Source organism: Ptychodera flava, chromosome 15 (assembly GCF_041260155.1).
Source record: "Ptychodera flava strain L36383 chromosome 15, AS_Pfla_20210202, whole genome shotgun sequence".
In the NCBI taxonomy this organism is placed as follows: Eukaryota; Metazoa; Hemichordata; class Enteropneusta; family Ptychoderidae; genus Ptychodera; species Ptychodera flava.
In genome coordinates, this window is record NC_091942.1 from 6,009,514 (window position 1) to 6,017,746 (window position 8,233).

Sequence of the window (8,233 nt, forward strand, 5' to 3'; positions counted from 1 at the left end):
GGACCATGGACGTGCTACTCAATGCGTGATTGAGTACTTGTAATTATTCATATTTACAGGTGTCACTAAACCATGTGCAGTAGATAGAGTCCAATAATGTAGTTGAGACGGAAGGTAGACATTGAGTCATTTGATTTGCACCACGACTGTGTCATCAATATCATAGCAGACCATTCCACTGGAACTAACTGGACGGTTGGGTAATTATGGACTGTACTGAAGATAACAGTGCAATGTCCCTCATCAGTGTCGTCGTTCTTACATGACCCAGTCTCTGCAGAGTGTTTTTACCTAGTACTTTTGATTTGCTTCTGAACTATGCTTAAGCTTGCGTTAAGTCAATGTCTCCAGTGTGTCAAGTCATGGCTGAAGGTATACGCTCGCTGATACGTCGATTTGTCTTCAGATTTCGGCCAAATCGACGTACAAGATTTTGAAGGTCATATTGTTGAAGAGACTGTTACGAGCAATTTGTCGTGACTTGCCAAACATCATTACGTTTATCAATGCGAGATGTCTCCTACGGCAGAATTCTAATATTTAGTATATCGTTTTAGTTCATGCTGTACAATGTAATGTTGGTCTGTCGGTTTCTGATCAGTTCATATGTAAATATGTGTGTGTCTCTGTCCACTTCTCATTGACCCATATTCTTCAGCTTTCCTCTCATTCCATTTTGCTTCGATGTACTTTGGAACATCGACAATGCGTTCACCTGCACTTGTGACAAATGTGTGGGTATTCATTTGCCCTTTCCATGTGTCCATTCACATGCCGGTAACTCCTGGTGCTCGCTTCATGAATATTTAAATTTTCTCTTTTGTATTGTTAACAGCTTGAACTCCAGGTGCTCGCTTCGTGAATATTTAAAGTATTTTCTCTATTGTATTGTTAACAGACTTCAGACACATGTTTTCTTTGAATTTACCAACATTAGTTTCATTATCTGAAGCGGTTTGTTTGTTTTTAACAGTACTGATAACCAGATATTCAGAGTAAAACAGAACGGATAATTCGAATGCATAATTGATTAAGAGACTTGCCTGGTAAACAGCCCGATATCGTAAGTAAGCAACATAGTTCAAACAAGAGGCACGACAAAAAGTGAATTATAATTTTTAATATGCTATTCTCACATATTTCACAAAAATTAAAATTTTGATTGATTTGTGGTAATTTGCTGTCACGTAATATGCATGCCAATTTTAGGGATAAGAACGTCTGCAATATCATAAAATTATAACCGTTTGGTTATTAACACTACACGGAAAACCGAGAGTCACACCCTCGGTTAAATCCAGACCATGGAAAGGGTAAAGTTTGTGACAATGATAATGTCGGAGACCACTAGTAACTAAATATTTCAAACTAGCTTTACTGCATAAATTTAACCAAATGAATATGGCTTGCTCCCAGCCCGCTTATGACAACGATCAAATCAGAATAACGCTAGTCCATTTTACAGTTTTGGTGTTTGTGGCCAGCAATTCAACTCAAAACAAAAGGAGGCACCAAGTTCAAGCGAATATACCTGTTTAAAAATTGTGCTGCAACTTTTTGCACAAATACGACGGTACTCTGCCCATGGCGTAATAGCAATAGTTTTTACAAAGTATTATACTGTGTGGTTGAAGTAACCAAATCGAATGAGATCACTTATACTTGCTTTGGAGTCTAAATTTCTGTACTTCCCATAGAATAGAATCTATTCTGCTGTATACCGAGCTTAGACAAAGTTCAAAGTCATAGTTTTTTGACAAAATAATTCACGTCTGGCACCCTGAGCTATATAGGCAAGGACGGGTGACGACATACATGTGTACAGACATCGTATATGAGTGTACATCAATTCTTATTCACTTATTTACATCCATGAGATTTTTAACAATTTTTCACCGTGATAGAATAAAAATGAAAAAAAATAAAACGTGTTTATATTTTGTGAATAGTTTGTCTTTCTTAGAGACATACTTAAATGTAATCATTTGACAATGTTAAACATGCAAAGAATATTTTGGTAGAAACCTGACAAATATCGCTGGCTCTCCGCTCATGACAACGACCAGAAGATGCTAACACTGTCAGTTTACATTTGGAAGTAACCAAACATTTAATAAATAACCACAGATTATGAATGTACGTTTTGTTACTTATTGGGTTAACAAGATATGACACGGTATATAGGCTTCACTATATACATGATGAACCCGATATGTGATTTTTTTCTCAAACAATGTAAGTTTCATTACATTTTTGGTCAACCCAATATATAATAAAGTCTCCATTGACAATGTGTGTCAGTTTTATTACATATTGAGTCAACCCGATATATAATGTGGTCTCTTTAGACAATGTGTGTCAGTTTTTGTTACATATTGGGTGAACAAAAGTGGTGTAATTAAACTTACAAACATCGATATGGTGCTAGTGTTTGACTTGTAGAAATATAAGACTATTGATGATTTGAAATTTTTCATTTTATTGAACATTGTTAAGAGATAAGCATTGGATGGTTACAAGAAAGTAGAACGCTATTGTCTCCGAGATGGTTTCAGAAATATAGGAGAATCTTTGCAGAAGTTACTTAGATAAAAAACTCAAGTTTGTTTACAGTTTCTATGGGCGTGGCCAAAGTTATAACATTTCTTTATACTATCTGACATAAATCATCGGCATAAAAAAATTGTTAGTGATAAGGCTCTTGCTAGACATATTTTTGTATTGTTTGTTCAATTACAACCTTAATAATATTATCATCTTTACTTTCGTCAAACCTGCTCATCTTTAGCCATAGCTGAGGGTTGCATTGGTAATGGTTGCTAAGCATATCTGATTTACTTTATCATGTATCGGGTTAGTATTACATATTTGGGTATACAAGGTGTTATTACATCTTGGGATAGTATTACATATTTGGGTATACTAAGTGTTATTACGTATTGGGATAATATTACGTATTTGGGTATACTAGGTGTTATTACATATCGGAATAATATTACATATTTGGGTATACTAGGTGTTATTACATATTGGGACAGTACTACATATTTGGGTATACAAGGTGTAATTACATATCGGGATAATATAACATATTTGGGTATACTAAGTGTTATTACATATCGGATGATATTACATATTTGGGTATACCTGGTGTCATTACATATTGGGATAATATTACATATTTGGGTATACTAGGTGTTATAACATATTGGGATAATGTTACATATTTGGGTAAACTAGGTGTTATGACATATCGGGATAGTATTACATATTTGGGTATACTAAGTGTTATGACATATCGGATAATATTACATATTTGGGTATACCTGGTGTCATTACATATTGGGATAATATTACATATTTGGGTATACTAGGTGTTATAACATATTGGGATAATGTTACATATTTGGGTAAACTAGGTGTTATGACATATCGGGATAGTATTACATATTTGGGTATACTAAGTGTTATGACATATCGGATAATATTACATATTTGGGTATACCTGGTGTCATTACATATTGGGATAATATTACATATTTGGGTATACTAGGTGCTATTACATATTTGGACAATTAAACTAGGTGTTACTACATATTGGGATAGTATTACATATTTGGGTATACAAGGTGTAATTACATATCGGGATAATATAACATATTTGGGTATACTAGGTGTTATTACATATTGGGATAATGTTACATATTTGGGTAAACTAGGTGTTATTACATGTCGGGATAATATTACATATTTGGGTATACTAGGTGTTATTACATATTGGGATAATATTATATATTTGGGTAAACTAGGTGTTATTACATATTGGAATAGTATTACATATTTGGGTAAACTAGGTGTTATTACATGTCGGGATAATATTACATATTTGGGTATACTAGGTGTTATTACATATTGGGATAATGCTACATATTTGGGTAAACTAGGTGTTATGACATATCGGGATAGTACTACATATTTGGGTATACTAAATGTTATTACATATTGGGATAGTATTACATATTTGGGTATACTAGGTGTTATTACATATTGGGATAATATTACATATTTTGGTAAATTAGGTTTTATTACATATTGGAATGGCATTACATATTTGGGTATACTAAGTGTTATTACATATTGGGATAGTATTACATACAGACCCTCCCGGGCCTCACAGCCGATTCCTTACCGTTAGACAGGATATGTTTTCTTATTGATTAGAATTATGAAAAACAATAATACTTTGAAATTTTCTCGAAATTTGAAATATACATCTACGTTTAAATTTTGAGGAATATATGTACGTGGAAAGCGTCCATCATTTTCACAAATATGAGTACGGCGATTTCTTGATGTTCCATGTGTAACAGGTGACAAGAACTCTTCTCTTATTTTATCGATCGAACAACAAAGCAAATTTAAATCATAAAATGTACGTGTTAAACACCGTCCGAATGGTTAGCCGTCTCTTGAAGGAACAATACCTGTAGCTTTTATAACATTTTCATTACTTTTTGTGTAAAAACGGACACTTTCTTAATCTTATCGCCGGAGTATGGAAAAATACAAAACCAGTAACCTTGCAAACTTACAATTATTCGCAGTATTGTCTTAATTTCAATTTTCAGCAATAACGTCAAAAATCACACACATACATATTGTGTTGTCAAGCTGCAGAGAAAAAAATTCGATGTGATTTGGAAAACAGATGACACGAACTAGTATCTACGATCACAGCACAACAATTCGAAAATGCACCAGCCACTGGAGCTTTTAAACCTTTGCATTGGTTTTACGAAATCACTGACTAAATTATTTAGTTAAATTGAAACTATGTAGTGACAGTGCGTTAGAAAAATATAATCCATAGTAAACAGAGATTAATACACTAATGAAATACTCTGTTATCATGTTTTTCACAAGCATAGAATGCATAATAAAGGGAACTCTTACATGACACGTGACAGTTTGCAATCTGATGCTGATACAAACTATATCAACAACGTTTTCAAGGAGTGATTAAAATGAAAAAGTGCGTCATTTTGAGCTATCCAAAACAATCATGTTACAGAAGATCTACAGATAAAACAGTATCCTGCATGACAAATTTGCATAATTGACAAGTGAATAGTCCATTATATATCTCAGTGTCTTTTAGTCTCACCCAAGCTGGAAAATACAATGAGAGGACAGACAATTACACTTTGGTTTCTGTTGTCAATTTCGATTCCTTCCTTGCAATTTTTAAAATCTCTTCGATATTTTTCTTCATGATGTCAACGTTTTTCTCCAAGGTTTTGATTCGGTCTTCATCGCACCGAAATCTACTCGCGCAATCTTTATGATCAACTGTGCGCATGCATTCCTTGATTTCACTAACTTCATGAACAAGTGTATCAACTCTGAAATTCGGAAAGAGACAACAAAAAAGCAATGAAGGCAACTTAGATTAGTGTGTAACTCATTTTTACATGACATTGTAAAAACAAAAGGCTAGTTTACAACAAACTGTCTGTCAGAATTTTATCAAATGATAATCCGGGGGACGATAAGATTTTGTTGATGAAAGGAAGTTTGATAGATGTGTGATTCAAAGGATAGATTAATAAGAAAAGGAATGAACATGTATGCGTGGAATGTTTGATAAATATATAGATCTATCATTGAATTTACACTGGAATATCATGTTTTAAGCAAAGTGAGTCGTACTTAACGTTTGTCAGTATTGCCGCCATACTCTGACCTGAATGTCAAGCTCTTTATATTTTGCTGCGCACTCTATCCCAACATTTACTTCAAAATATTGGTCTAACCTCTTTCCACGCAAAGGGTGTATAAGCTGTATAATTTAATGTGATTCAAGAATGCAAGCCACATCAACATGCACTTATAATTAACTTTCCCATCATTCGTGTTGCGAAGAGGCGAGTACTTTAACAGGCCATTAAAGACTTCAAGGTCCCAAATAAAGAATGTTATGCATTGGCAAAGTAATTAAAGAAATCCACCCAAGAAGAAACTATTTCATAGATCAGCCTTAAGAGTAACGAGATGGAGCAACGCATCACTAATTCAGACTTGTCAAAGGACGAGACAAAATGCACGTTTATGACACTTGGCAGGGTAAATTTATATCAATAACGCTAAGAAATTGTGCAATTCGGTTTCCTTTGCAAGACAGCACCGGATATCGACGTAATTATGCACTAACGGTAATTAAACCTCCTTGACAACATGGAACCATGGTTTGAACAGTCACTGAAGACAGGTTAGATTGCCTGAAGTAACGTCAGAACTTACGAATGTGAGCTAGTTAACCTTGCATTGTAGATGTACCTTCAACGTTAAAACAAAGTGATGATCTTGCTAACTTCAAGAGTATTACAGGTATGTAAAAGAGCAAAACGGAGAAGACAAAAATAAATTATGGAAGTGTTCACTGTCCATAGGCTACACTAACGATCGAAACACATCTTAAGTCACGGATTCTCTGCATATTAAACGTAATATTAATATGGAAATACTCTTCTAATGGGAAACCAAACGACATTAAGATGTGAGCACATTGGAAGTCAGAAAAACCAAAAAATTAATCATATCCTTAGTATAACGAGAAACAGAGAAATCAAAGAACACGGTTTTGAGTAACTATGGCGTGGTAATTTGATGTATTATTCTGATATCTTTACAAATAACACTTGTAGGTGAAGTAAAAGCAGTTCATAACACCTACGCTACGATTTGAAAAAAAGGAAACCTCCCGTCGCGCAAACGACTTTTACACTGTCCTTGCTTTATCTCCTTTCCCCACCAGAAAAAATACTTAGCCAGACCACTTCCTTCTCTTAAAAGTAATCTCTTAAAACATTACAGTAAGTAGGTTTTTGTCTGTTTGTTTCTTTTCACAATTTCGCTGTACGGAAAGTTGACATTTTAGTTTTTCAATACAATTAGCGTAAAGATAGCAGTAACTGTATATTTCAAAAATCAGTAAATGTTAGTTTATTCTTTCTTTAGAGCCGTAATTTACATTTCTTAAAACCGAAAGAGAATAGTTTTAAGTTACCTATTAAAGGGCTACATTTCTCAACAAACGACATAAGAATTTTTATATCTTCAATCTGATTTCTTCTCAGTAAGCGATAGCAAATCTTCCGATTAGATATAGTACACACTGCTTGGTTCTCTGAACATAAGTGGCCATTGACCGCTTTTACTCATAAGTCGGAGATTTCTGAATGGAAAGACTCGGCGGACAATAAGGTGTTTTCATGGCGTACAATTGGATAGGTGACGGCTTAATGGCTAATTTAATTGCTTGATAGGAGACTGTTTATGGTTATGGCAGTTATGTTATGACAATAAAAATTCATGAAGGATGATGGCTGCATATATGACTCGAAAGTTTAGTAGGTGGTAATGGTTAGATTTTTGGATGAAGATAGAAGATATGGTTAAAATAAACGTGTTAGTGATCGAAACGATACGTTGTAACACTAAAGTACCTTTCATCTGCGGATGTTACGGCTTTATCGACGGAATTCATTTCTTGTTGGTTTTTCTTGCTGAAATATTTGTCTAAGTGCTTTCTCTCAAACACGTTCAGTTGACTATCTTCGTGACTATCCTTTTTAAACCGGACACCTTCAAACACAATTTTAAACCAAATCTTAAGTAAACTTCACAAAATACACTCTCCCTCAATTAATGCTATAGGTTCCATATATGACATACTTTAAATTTCTGTTCACGTTCAGATAATGTGGAGCATGATTATATCAGGAAAAGTGCATGCTATTTTAAATTTGTGAACCCAAAACATGTGTTCTTCACCAAGACACATTAAAACACGACGATTCAAGTCAGTAGGGTAACGTGTGAAATACTGGTACTTCACTCGAAATAGTAAATGCTTATTCATTCTTCGTTATATATTTATTTTGATGTGTGTACTTGATGTATCTAGCCCGGCATTGGCGAATATAACGCTACTGGAATTTTTTTCAGTGCAGAAAGATGGCATTAATGAGGCTTCGAGTAAAGTAATCTCCCATACGAGCAATGATTCGCCGCTAGGAATATATCAATCCGAAAACTTACCAAGAGAATTAGAGTCCTGTTCTTTCTTCTTACCTGTTATGGCAAATGAACATGGTCATAATGTTTTTGCTTTATTGGCTTGTGTTGATACTCAAATCGTCATCGAGCTTTGATATATACTTCGTGTTAACGT